This window comes from Diceros bicornis, chromosome X, assembly GCF_020826845.1.
Source record: "Diceros bicornis minor isolate mBicDic1 chromosome X, mDicBic1.mat.cur, whole genome shotgun sequence".
Lineage (NCBI taxonomy): Eukaryota > Metazoa > Chordata > Mammalia > Perissodactyla > Rhinocerotidae > Diceros > Diceros bicornis.
The window spans coordinates 35,669,710-35,682,776 of record NC_080781.1 but is presented as its reverse complement, the minus strand read 5'-3'; the positions used below and the strand labels follow the sequence as shown (position 1 = coordinate 35,682,776).

Here is a 13,067-nt window from a genome sequence, read left to right as displayed (position 1 = left end):
TTTCAGGAAGGGGAACAACAAGTGCATAGCCCCCAGGATGAGAAAGAGCTTCTTCATTCAAGGGATGACAGGGAGACTAGTGTGGATGTAACCACAGTGAGCAACGAGGGAGGGTGGTAGTAGCTGAGGTTGGAGAGGGAGCCAGGTTATGGACCACATTGGCTTTCGATTTGGGTCAAGTCAGATGGGAAGCCACTGGAAAGTTTTGAACTGGAGCATGACTTTTGCTGGCTTAAGTATTGGAAGGGTATTCATGGAGAGTAAATTATAGAGGAGCAAGAATGGAAGCAGAGAGAAGGAGTGGCCAGTAAGGAAGGAAGAAAACCAGGCGAATGTAGTATCCTGGAACACAAATGAACAAAATGTTTTAAGGAGGAAGTGGTTGCTTGGGATGTGGGAGGGATTAAATAATAAAGTAGGAGGCATTTGGAATTTTCAGGGTTACTAGAGTGAGGAGGTGAAGAGTTTAGGTACAGAGAAAAGAGAGAAGACATGAGGAGGTCAATGGAGAGAGCACAACGTCCCAGGAACACGGCAGGATGTCAGGGTCCATGAAGGAACGTCATCAACGAGAAGTCCCCATGTGGTGGAGAACAGCTAGCAACTTTCTAGGGACAGTAATATCTGGAGTGAATTTGAAGTTATTTCCTGTTGTATTGTGATTGGCTTTCATTTCCCTCAAACCTCAGTATAAGTCAGCTAGTTACACATGGCTGCCATGTGGTAGTGGCACTTGGGGCAGATGAAGGAAGAGGGACAAAGTCATGTTGAAAGAGGGCTGCTGCCCAAGAAGGTGAAATGTTTGGAGGGATAAAAAGGAAAACAGAGTGAGAGGTGACCAGGAGAAACAGAACCTCTTTGAGGTCCCTTGGAGACCTCGGGGGAGGCGCTGGACTTCCCTTGGTTTGTGGGATGGAGTTGTTAGTATTTTATTTAGATATTAAAGGGAAAGATGAACCATGCGGGCTAGAGGACCTGGGGTCATCGGGTAACAAAAATAAACTGAAAAGTGTGCAAGGATATGTGTGTGGGGATGTTCTTAGCAGCATTTTTTATACTAACAAATATTGAGGGGCAGCTTGGATGTCTGGCAGTGAGGGAGTGATTAAGGAGGTTGTGATGCTTTTTTTTTTTTTTTTTTGCTGAGGAAGATTTGCCCTGAGCTAACATCTCTTGCCAATCTTCCTTTTTTTTTTCTTTGCTTGAGGAAGATTAGCCCTGGGCTAACATCTGTGCCAGTCTTCCTCTATTTTGTATGTGGGTCGCCGCCACAGCATGGCTGATGAGTGGTGTAGGTCTCTGCCTGGGATCCAAACCCGTGAACTTGGGCCACTGAAGTGGAGCATGCCGAGCTCAACCACTATGCCACAGGGCCGGCCCCTGTAATGCTTCTTTTTAATGTAGCCATTAGAAATGATAACAAGGGCACATATTCTGTTGAATGAGAGAAGCAGATTTCAAAATAGTACACATAGTGGGATCCCAGTTTTGTAGAGGTAATATGTGCATATCTATATGTGTGCAAGGAGAAACAATTAAAGTCATATTAACCAATATATTTGAAATGGTGGTTCCTGAGTGGTAGAATTATGGGTGACTTATTTTTTTTTCTCCTTTGTGCTTGTCTGTATTTTCTAAGTTTTTTTTACAGTGAATATTTATTACTTTTATGATTAGAGAAAGTAATAAATGTTTAAAGAATTCACTGATGTATGATTTGGATATTTGTGAGCACTGTCTCTACCTTTCTTGAGTATACTTTCGTTGATTACAAAGAGGTTCAAAGAGGTTCTAGGTTCAAAATTTGCCTGTGGATAATACAGACGTGTAACCGAGATGATTCTGGGGAAGTTGGATGTGTTCCGAGCTCTTGCGGTAGATCAGCTTTAGGAGAAAAAAGGATTGCCAAGACGGCGATGTTACTGTCTCCAGGTTGCCACTTGTTATTCTCTGGTCTGGCTCTAAGATCAAAAGACGGCAGGAGACTTGCTGGGTTCACTGTGGACTGTGGAGAAGACAGATACACGGTTGCCTTGATGGTAGAATGCATGCTTCAGAGAGGTAAGCATACCAGCTTCCTCCTTGGCCATGTAGTTCAGAAGAGGGGCAATCCTGTTCCCTTCATCTCCTTGCAGAACCCAGCTGGACAGCTAGTTCCCTTTAGCTGCACATCATCGATCTTCATGTTTGTGCAAAGCAATCCTGACAAGCTGGTGCAGCATGATCCTTTGCTCCAGATGTACACAACGAAATCATCAATCATTAACATAAAAAGCCTTCCAAGGGCCACATTCCCAGGTGCTGGGCAAGGCCTGATCATGGTTCCAGGTTCCCCTGGAAATATGCAAGGAATGAGCAACCAGGCATACTGTGTTACTCTTTCCTACCCTCCTATTTTCCAGGTTTGCACCAGAAAGGGGCAGCAATTTAGTCTCTCAGATTCCCAAGTTCAATACCTCCAAGGAAAGGCTCTGATTGGTCCCTTTTGGGTCAGGTGCTCACTTTTGGGCCAATCAACAAGCGATAGTATGTGCACATGGGCGTGTGTGTGCACATATGCGCGTGGGCCAATCTTAGGGGAGTTAAAATGAAAGCTGCCTGTTGGAGGTTGGGTTCTCCAGGAAGCTGACTCGGAGATAGATATGTATTAAGAAATGCTCTTGGCAATCAGGCAAGAAAAATAAAAGGCATCCAAAATGGAAAGGAAAAAGTAAAATTGTCTTTGTTTGCAGATGATATGATCTTATATGTAGAAAATCCTAAAGACTCCGCCAAAAAACTGCTAGATCTAATCAAAGGATTCAGTAAAGTTGCAGGATACAAAATCAACATGGAGTAAACAGTTGTGTTCCTATACGCTAACAACAAAATAACTGAAAAAGAAAAAAAAAAAAATCCCATTCACAATAGCGTCGAAACCAATAAAATACTTAGGAATAAATTTAACCAAGGAGGTGAAACATCTGTACACTGAAAACCACAAGACTTTGATGAAAGAAATTGAAGAAGATACAAACAAATGGAAAGACATCCTGTGCTCATGGATTGGAAGAATTAATACTGTTAAAATGTCCGCACTACTCAAAGTCATCTATAGACTCAGTGCAATCCCTATCAAAATTCCAAAGGCATTTTTCACAGAAATAGAAAAAACAATCCTAAAATTTGTATGGAGCCACAAAAGACTCCAAATAGCCAAAGCAATTCTGAGAAAGAAGAAAGCTAGAGGCATCACACTTCCTGATTTCAAACTATACTATAAAGCTTTAGTAATCAAAATAGTATGGTACTGGCATAAAAAGAGACACATAGACCATGGAACAGAATCAAGAGCCTAGAAATAAACTCTTGCATATACAGTCAACTAATATTTGACAAGGAGCCAAGAATACTCAATGGGGAAAGGATAGTCTCTTCAATAAATGGTCCTGGGAAAACTGGAGAACCACATGTAAAAGAATGAAATTGGATCCCTGTCCTACACCACTCAAAAAAAATTAACTCAAAATGGATTAAAGACTTAAACATAAGACCTGAAACTGTAAAACTCCTAGAAGAAAACATAGGGAAAAAGCTCCTTGACATTAGTTTTGGCAGCGATTTCCTGGATATGACACCAAAAGCACAAGCAACAAAATAAAAAATAAAGTGAGACTACAGCAACCTAAAAAGCTTCTACATAGCAAAAGAAACAATATGCAAAATGAAAAGGCAACCTACGGAATGGGAGAAAATATTTGCAAAACATATATCTGATAGGAGTTAATATCCAAAATATATAAAGGACTCATACAACTCAACAGCAAAATCATTATCATCATCATCATCATCATCATCCAATTAAAAATGGGCAAAGGACCTGAATAGACATTTTTTGAAAGAAAAACATACAAATGGCTGACAGGTATATGAAAAGGTCCTTGACATCACTAATCAGGGAAATGCAAATCAAAACCGCAATGAGATACCATTTCATGCCCACTAGGATGGTTAGAATAAAAATGACAGACAGTAACAAATGTTGACAAAAATGTGGAGAAATGGGAACCCTCATATATTGTTGGTAGGTAAGAAAAAATGGTACAACAACTTTGGAAAATAGTTTGGCAGTTTCTTAAAAAGTTAAACATAAATTTACCATATGACCCAGCAATTCCACTCAGGTATCTACACAAGAGAAATGAAAGCATAAGTCCACACAGAGACTTGCATGCAGATATTCATAGCAGCATTATTCATAATAGCCAAAAGGTGGAAAGAACTCAAATATCCACCCACTGAGGAATAGATAAACAAAATGTGGTATATCCATACAGGGGAATATTATTTTGCTATAAAAAAGAATGAAATACTGATGCATGCTGCAACATTCATGAAACTTGAAAACATCAAGCTAAGTGAAATAAACCAGACTCAGAAGAACACATATTGGATCATTTCATTTATATAAAAAGTCCAGAAAATGTAAATCTGTAGAGACAGTGGTTACCTGGGACGGGGGTGATAAAAATGTTCTAAAACTGTATTGTGGTGATGGTTGCACAACTTAGTAAATTTACTACAAATCATTGAATTGCATATTTAAATATGGGTGAATTTTATAGTACTAAATTATTCCTCAATAAAGTTTTTTTAAAAATTTCAACCTGGGTCTGGAATATTTAATAAATAAAATCCAATAAAACTAAAATTGAAAGGAAATCTAAAATTAACTTAAAAGACAGGTAATTCAACCAAGTTCTAATTTTAAAGCATATTAGACATTTCATACTTGGACTCAGAATGCTTTCTGGGGCACAGGAGAGGCACAAGCAATAGATAATCTTCTCCCTCTCTTTTAGGGCAATGAAGTAGGATCTAGAATTAATCAGTGTCAGCAGATAAAAATGGTAATCAATTTAAAAAAAACACATTTAGTAGGTAATATGCAGAAAAGATTCGATCAATGTTTACTTTCATCATCCATTTAATAATTCCTATGTGGAGAATTAATTTCCTGTTACCAACACAAAATTAATATAACGCATCATAACGTGGAGTGAGAACTGCTACATGAGTCCAGTCATCCTCAGATTTGTGAGCAAAATAAAGTATTATTTGTTGTAGGTCACCATTTTGGGGTGGTTTGTTACACATCAGTTGATAACCTAAACATGCCCCAAGCCCCTCAACCAGAGGAGCCCCAGGGAGGCAGGCATCTTCTTTCTCCCAATCCCTCCATTCCTCTCAGTGGTCTCACCATCCTCCTAGCTGCCTAGGTTTGAAATTACAGAGTCATTCTGGGCTTATTTTCTCTCAACCCCCAGGACTGGTCAATTGCCAAGTCTTAGTTCCATTTTGTTTGCCTGTTTGCTCCCGTCCAGGTTCACTGTCATTATCCTACTTTCCCTCTTACCTGGATGATCACAGTAGTCTCCTAAATTCTCTCTCTGCCTCTAGGCTCCTTCATTCCATTCCCCTGGCCTCTAAATCTTCAGTGGTTCTCACAGCCTTAACACTAGCATTTAATGTCTTTCCTCAACTGGCCCTTCCCTTCCTGTGATGGTTAATTGTATGCGTCAACTTGGCTGGGCCACAGGGTGCCAAGATTTTTGGTCAAACGTTATTCTGAGTGTTTCTGTGAGGGTATTTTTGGATGAGATTAACATCTAAATTGGTGGACTTTGAATAAAGCAGACTGCCCTCTAGAATGTGGGTGGGGCTCATCCAATCACTTGAAGGCCTGAATAGAACAAAAAGACCAGCCTCCCCCAAGCAAGAGAGAATTCTCTGGCAGATTGCCTTGGGACGTCATCTACAACATTGGTCTTCCTGGCTCTATAGTAGATGGTCTTCAGACTAGAGCGGTACCATCGGCTTTCCTGGATCTCTAGCCTACCACCTTTGCACTGGAACTGCAGCATCAGCTCTCCTGGGTCTCCGGCCTGCCTGCCCACCGTGCAGATTTTGGACTTGCCAGCCTCCTTAATCACATGAGGCAATTCCTTACCATAAATCTCTTTCAATATATATATGCATCCTATTGGTTCTGCTTCTCTGGAGAACACTGACTAATACACTTCCTGACCTTGTGTCCCACTGAGCGCCTTTGCACACCTGGCCCTCCATTCAAACTGAACTGCCCACTGCTCCCTCTGTTTGCTCCAAGTGTTTTCTCTTCAGGCCTAGCTCACATTGCTCTGCCTCTGCCCCCACCTTCAGTGATCGCATAAAAACATGTTACCTTCACCAGGAGGTCTTTCCTGATCTCTGGATCCCTCTAGCACTTCATCTATAATCTTATGTAATATAATACCTCATATTACGGATTTTTTTTTGAGAACATGTCTTATCTTCTTGATTATATTGTGAGCAGCTTGAGGGAAGAATCTATTCTTTTCTCTTATGTGCAACTGCCTGCTTGACATTCCTTAGATATGGCAAAGTTGTCTCAAAGGTAACATGTCTAAATCTGAACTCATGACTCTTCCCCAGTAAACCTGATCTTGCCTTGTTCTCTGTTTCAGTGAATGGCAGTGTTACAGTTCAGGTACTCCAGGAAACAGACTTTTAGACTATGATTTACATATAGGAAATCTATTGGGAAGTTCTCTGGAAATCAGTACCCTTGTGGAGTGAGGGAAGCCCGACTGGGCAGAGGGAAAAGTTGGATTTGGATATGATTGTAACAAAGGCCTCAGTGGATCCCATGGGGAGTGGGGATAAGCCGATTGTGATGCCCTGAATTTGGGCAAGTGGGCTGGGTCCTTATACTCCCCACACAGACCAGTAATTGGATGTTGAGCTTACATTCTAGCAAGGGGACATAGGTAGTAAGCAAAAAATATAATAAATAGGTAAATTCTAGAGTATTTTAGAAGGTGAGATGTATAATAGAAAAAGTGAAAAAGGAGGATAGGAAGGATCATGAGTTGGGGAGTGTGGATTGCAATTAATAATAGAGTGGTCAGGGTGGGCCTCACTGACTAGGTGACATTTGAACAAAGATTTAAAGGTGAGAGAGTTAGTTAGCAGATACATGGGGGAAGGGAGGTCCAGGCAGCATTGTTTAAGTGTTATCCAATGGGTATTTATTGCGTTTGTTAATAACATCCCCCCAAGAGGTAATCATTATTTTGACTTCTATCACAATCTATTACTTTTACCTATTCTTGAACTTTATATAAATGGAATCACAGAGTTTGTACTCTTTTGTGTCTGCCTTCTTTCCACTCGTTATCATATCTGTGATATTCATCCATGTTACTGTATGTCTCAGTAATTTGTTCTGTTTGTTTGTTTGTTTTTGTTTTTGAGGAAGACTGGCCCTGTGCTAACATCTGTTGCCAATCTTCCTCTTTTTCTTTTTTCTCCCCAAAGCCCCAGTACATAGTTGTGTATCATAGTTGTAGAGTTGTAGCACTTCTACGTGGGACACCGCCTCAGCATGGCTTAATGAGCAGTGAGTAGGTCCGCACCCAGGATCCAAACCAGTGAACCCTGGGCCACTGAAGTGGAATGCGCAAACTTAACTGCTACGCCACTGGGCCGGCCCCTGTAATTTGTTCTTTTTTATGGCTGTGTATTATTCTGTTGTATGAATATACCACCAATGTATTTATCCATTCTCCTGTTGATGGACATTTGGGTTGTTTCCAATGTTGACTAGTATGAATAGTGGTGCTATGAATAGTCTTATACATGTATTTTGGTAGACATATGCACTCATTTCTCTTGGGTGTTTACTCAGGAGTGGGATCGCTGGGTCATAAGGTAAGTATATGTTTAATTTTAGTAGATACTGTAAAACTGTTTTCCAAAGTGGTTGTATCAATTTATACTCCCACCAACGGTGTATGAGAGTTCCAGTCACTCTATATCTATGTATCTATATATCTATATCTATATGTATGTATCTACCTATCTATTTGTCATCATCTATCTATATATGTTAAAATGAACTTTAGGACTAGTGGACTTTACATACTAAAATGTATGTATGGTATACTTCAATTTTAAAAAGTTGGTTCAGAGAAGTGGGGTTCTGAATATAAAGAAGTTTCAGGAATACATCCAGCAATTTATTCTGTTTATATTTTCTTTTTTATGTATATCTAAAAGTGATATATAATAAAAACAAATGTCTAAATAAGTCTGAAAGAACTCTTTCAATAAATATGAAATAAAAATTCAAAGTGCTCAAAAACACATATTTGTGTCCACACATACTCAAATTCAGAGGGACTGCCCATGATCACTCATTTCTCTGTAAGACAGAACAATGCCCAACCAACTCATTAGTGTCTGTCCTAGATAGTACAATGCAGGAGCTTCATCTCTGGGGCCTTTAAGGCACTGTCAAGAAAAGGGTTGGCAGGTGGATGGCTGGGACTGTAAAGGCTGACAAAGATAAGTACTTGGTGAAGGTCAGTGGTCAAGTTACCTTGCCAGCTCCTAACCCAGTTCATTTCTAGGCTTTAGACTTCTGGTTCTACCCTGGAAGGGCTTCTGTCACGTCTTTATAGCAATGCCCAGCTCAACCCTGCCCACTGCCTGTGCCCCACCCACAGGATCTGGGGCAGCTGGGTGCTCTGTCTCCCCCTCTCACTTCCAACTAGGACCAGACCCCAAACTCTTTCTGCCATGTTCTGTCTTTCTTCAAGTGTACTGGAATCAGACATCTCAGCAAACTTCTCAAAAACAGCTAAAGCAGTGACCATATTTCACAAATTCGAGGCCCAGTGTGTAAATTTACTACTTGGTCAGGGTCTGATAAGAGAGTCTTACCTCAAAGTCTTACCCAAAGACAGGGCATTGGATATGGAATTCAATTCCAGCTGGCCTCCCATGATTGGATTGTGGAGATTTAAGCTTAATTTGATCAGGCTTTCATTTGTATATTTTTAAAAATCAAGAATAATGTTCATCTAGTTTTACATAAGCACTAGGGGCCTTTCCTGCATCTTAATTCAATTCTCAGAACTGTCATTAGGCTTTAAATTGGATTCACAGTTACAATGTTTGGAGAATTTTTTCTCACTGAGATTTAGTATACCATTTGTTCCTGACCCATGTGATTCCCAGATATCTAAAATGTATAAATTATTTATGGTCCAGATGGTGATCTGATACTACTCTGCATCTCAAAATGTTCTGTGCTTTTGCTGCATGCACAGGTGCTCAATTATAAAATTCAAGTTGGTCTTTAGGTACTAACATAATAGCCCAAGGCATTTTTGATAACAAAGAAACACTCCAGGTTCTAGCAACCTTTTTTCCTTTTGGCTTTCATTGCTTAGAATTAAAAACTATTCTTCTGTGGGAGCTACCAAGTTAGGGAAGAGAAAAGGGGGAAAAATTCACTTTTTTCTCTTGCCAGAGGGGGGAATTTTTTTTCTTGGCCAAAGTAAAAATTTCTAAGTTTCAAAATGGAGGGCAGTGAATAGACTGCTAATCGTTTCCCAATACTCTTTTTGTCTTTTTTTTTTTGTAGTAATAGAAACCCTGAATTTAAGAAAGTAAAATGGCTTTCCAGAATCAAGACTACATTACCCAGTTTCTTTTACAGCTAGGTGTGGGCATGTGACTGCATTCTGGCCAACCACATGTGAGCAGAACTGATATATGCAACTTGTGGGTCATGTTCTTAAAAGGGTAGAATTTGCTACCTCGTTTCTCTTTTCCCTTCTTGCTGGCTGGAAGAGGGGTGTGCTAATGAGCCGTCTTGGACCATGTGGACAAGGCTGCACCCAGGCATGGCGGTTCCATAAAACAGAAGGACCCGGGGATGGCAGTTCCATAAGACAGAATGAGCCTGGGAACCACCATGGTGCTGACAGAGCAGCCTTCGACTACATATGCCCAGATTTTAACAGGAGGGAGAAATGAACTGCTTTCTATCATGTAAGATAGATTATTATTTTGATTCTCTGAGACAACAGCTAAAACTATATTCTAAAGAAAAACACTGATACTTCAGCAGAATTCTAGAAAATTTTGATTAAAAGACAAAAAAATGACCCATTAATGTCTCTATTTTCCATTTGCAGTTGAGGGTTGGATCAAAGGAAAAGCACTGATGGATTTTTCTTGATATAGGGTCATAGCCATTTCTTGACTAGATGCTTGAAGAAAGGTCCTTTGAAGTCTGAGGGTAACGGTCTTTTTGCCTCCTCTTAAGACTACACCAGAGACTGATTCAGCACTCAGAAATAAAACAGGAAAGATCTCAAATACATCACAAAGGGTTTCAAATACATCAGAAAAAATCTCAAACAAAACAGAGGGGGTCTCAAAGATGTCAGGAAAAGTCTCAATGTCCTTTCCTTAAGTATATAAGGATGGGTCTTTAAGGGGTCAGGAAAGATCTGAAATATGTGAGTGTAAGTCTCAAACAGGTCAGGAAGACACTCACATACGTCAGTAAGAGGGTCAAACAAGTTAGGAAGAATCTCAAATAGGTAAGGAAGGGTAAAAAATGTGTTAAGATGGAGAAGTCAGAAAGAGTTTCAAAAAAGAAGGAAGGGCTCTGAGCAGCCCCATGGCAGTTGGCAAGAACAAACACCTTATGAAAGGTGGCAAAAAGGGAGCCAAGAAGAAAGTGGTTGATTCAATTTCTAAGAAACATTGGTAAGATGTGAAAGCACCAGCCATGTTTAATACAAGAAATATTGGAAGAACACTAGTCATGAGAACTCAAGGAACCAAAATTCCATCTGATGGTTTCAAGGGTGGTGTTTTTGAAGTGAACCTTGCTGATCTGCAGAATGATGAAGTTGCATTTAGAAAATTCAAGCTTATTACTGAGGATGTTCAGGGCAAAAACTGCCTGATTAACTTCCACAGCATGGATCTTACCTGTGACAAATGTGCTCCATGGTCAAAAAATGGCAGACCATGATTGAAGCTCATGTTGATGTCAAGAGTACTGATGGTTATTTGCTTCATCTATTCTGTGTTGGTTTTACTAAAAAATGCAACAATCAGATTCAGAAGACCTATTATGCTGAGCACCAACAGGTCTGTCAAATCTGGAAGAAGATGATGGAAATCATGACCCCAGAGGTACAGACAAATGACTTGAAAGAAGTGGTCAAAAAATTGATTCTAGATAGCATTAGAAAATACACAGAAAAGGTTTGCCAATCTATTTATTCACTCCATGACGTCTTTGTTAGAAAAGTAAAAATGCGGAAGAAGCCCAAGTTTGAATTGGGGAAAACTCATGGAGCTTCATAGTGAAGGTAGCAGTTCTGGAAAAGCTGCTTGGGATGAGGCAGATGCTAAAGGTGAACAAGCTGATGGATGTGGGCCACCAGTCTAAGAATCTGTTTAAAATTCAGACTTTTTTTTTTTTGGTGAGGAAGATTGTCCATGGCATAACATCTGTGCCCATCTTCCTCTATTTGTATATGGGATGCTGCCACAGCATGGCTTGATGAGCAGTGCATAGGTCCGTACCTGGGATCCAAACTCACGAGCCCTGGGCCGCCGAAGCAGAGCATGCGAACTTAACCACTATGCTACTGAGCCGGCCCCTAAAATTCAGACTTTTAATGGTGACAAATAAAAAGCATTATTTGTGACAAAGGAAAAAAAAAAAAAAAGAAAGAAGGATCTCAAACATGTCAAAAAGGGTCCCAATCAGACAGGAAGACTCTCAAATTGTAAGGAAGACCTCAGGAAAGGTCTCAAGCAAGTTAGAAATTGTTTAATAGGTCAAGAAGAGCCTCAAACAAGTCAGGAAGAGCTTTAAACAAGTCAAGAAAAATTTCAAATACTTCTGGAAGGGACTCGACCAAGTCAAGAAGGGTACCAAATATATAAGGAAGGGTCTCCAGCAGAAATGAACAGTCTTGAATGGTCAGAAAAGGTTTCAATACATCATAAAGGGTCTCAAGCAAGATATGAAAGGTCTCAAATATGTCGTGAAGGGCCCCAAATAGTCTGGAAGAGTCTCAAAAAATTATGAATGGTCTCAAAAACATCAGGAAGTGTCTCAAACAAGTTATAAAAGATCTCAAACATGTTAGGAAGGGTCTCAAAGTCGTCAGGAAGAGTTTTAGACACACCAGGAAGGGACTCAGACAAGAAGGGTCTCAAATACATTAGGAAGGGTCTCAAACATGTCAGTAAAGGTCTTAAGCAGTCAGTAGGAGATTCAAATACATAAGGAAGAGTCACAAACTCGTAAGGAAAAGTTTTAATGACCTTTGAAAGGGTCTCACACAGACAGAAAGAGTCTTTAATATGTCAGAAAGGGTCTCAAAAAAGTTATGAAGGGTCTCAAACAAGTCAGAAAGGATTGCACACATGTCAGGAGGTGTCTGAACATCATTAGGAAGTCTCAATCAGGAATGGTCCCAAATAGGTCAGGAAGTGGCTCAAACAGGTCAGCAAGAATCTCACATATGTCAGGAACAGTGTCAACCACATCAGGAAGAGTTTCAAGCAAGCAAAAAGTTGTTTCAAATACAACACGAAGGGTCTCAAATAGGTTAAGAAAGATCTCAAATTCACAAGAAACGATTTTAAACAGGAAGAGAGTCTCAAAGCTGGGAAACTTTTGAAACAAGTCAGTAAGGGTCTCAAACAAAATAGGATGGATCTCAAACATGTCAGGAAGAGTTTCAAACAAGCCAGGAAGCTTCCCAAAGAAAGGAAGAGTCTCAAATAACACCATGAAAAGTCTCAAATATGTCAGGCATTGCAAACATGCCATGAAGTGTATCAAACAGTGTCAGAAAAGGTCTTAAACATGACAGGAAGAGTCTCAAAGTCATCAGGAAGAGTCTCACATACATCAAGGAGGGCTTCAAACACATCAGGAAGCATCTCGGATGTGTCCAAGGGAGTCTCAAATATGTCACAAAAGGTATCTAATACATATGGAAGGGTCTCAAACAAGTCAGGAAGGGTCTAAACGTTATGTGGAAGAATCTTACTGTATCAAGACAGGTCTCAAACATTTCAGAAAGAGTCTTAAGCAAGTAAGAATGAGTCTCAAACAAGCCAAGAAGGGTGTAAAACATGACAGGAAGAGTCTCAAAGTCTCGGGAAGAGTCTTAAATAGTCAGGAAGGGCCTCAG

At 40.0% G+C, this 13,067-nt stretch overlaps 1 pseudogene; it reads left to right on the top strand.

The window, feature by feature from the left end:
• The first annotated feature begins 10,519 nt into the window (after positions 1-10,519).
• LOC131400487 (small ribosomal subunit protein eS1-like) lies at positions 10,520-11,302 on the top strand (annotated as a pseudogene).
• The last annotated feature ends 1,765 nt before the right edge of the window (positions 11,303-13,067 follow it).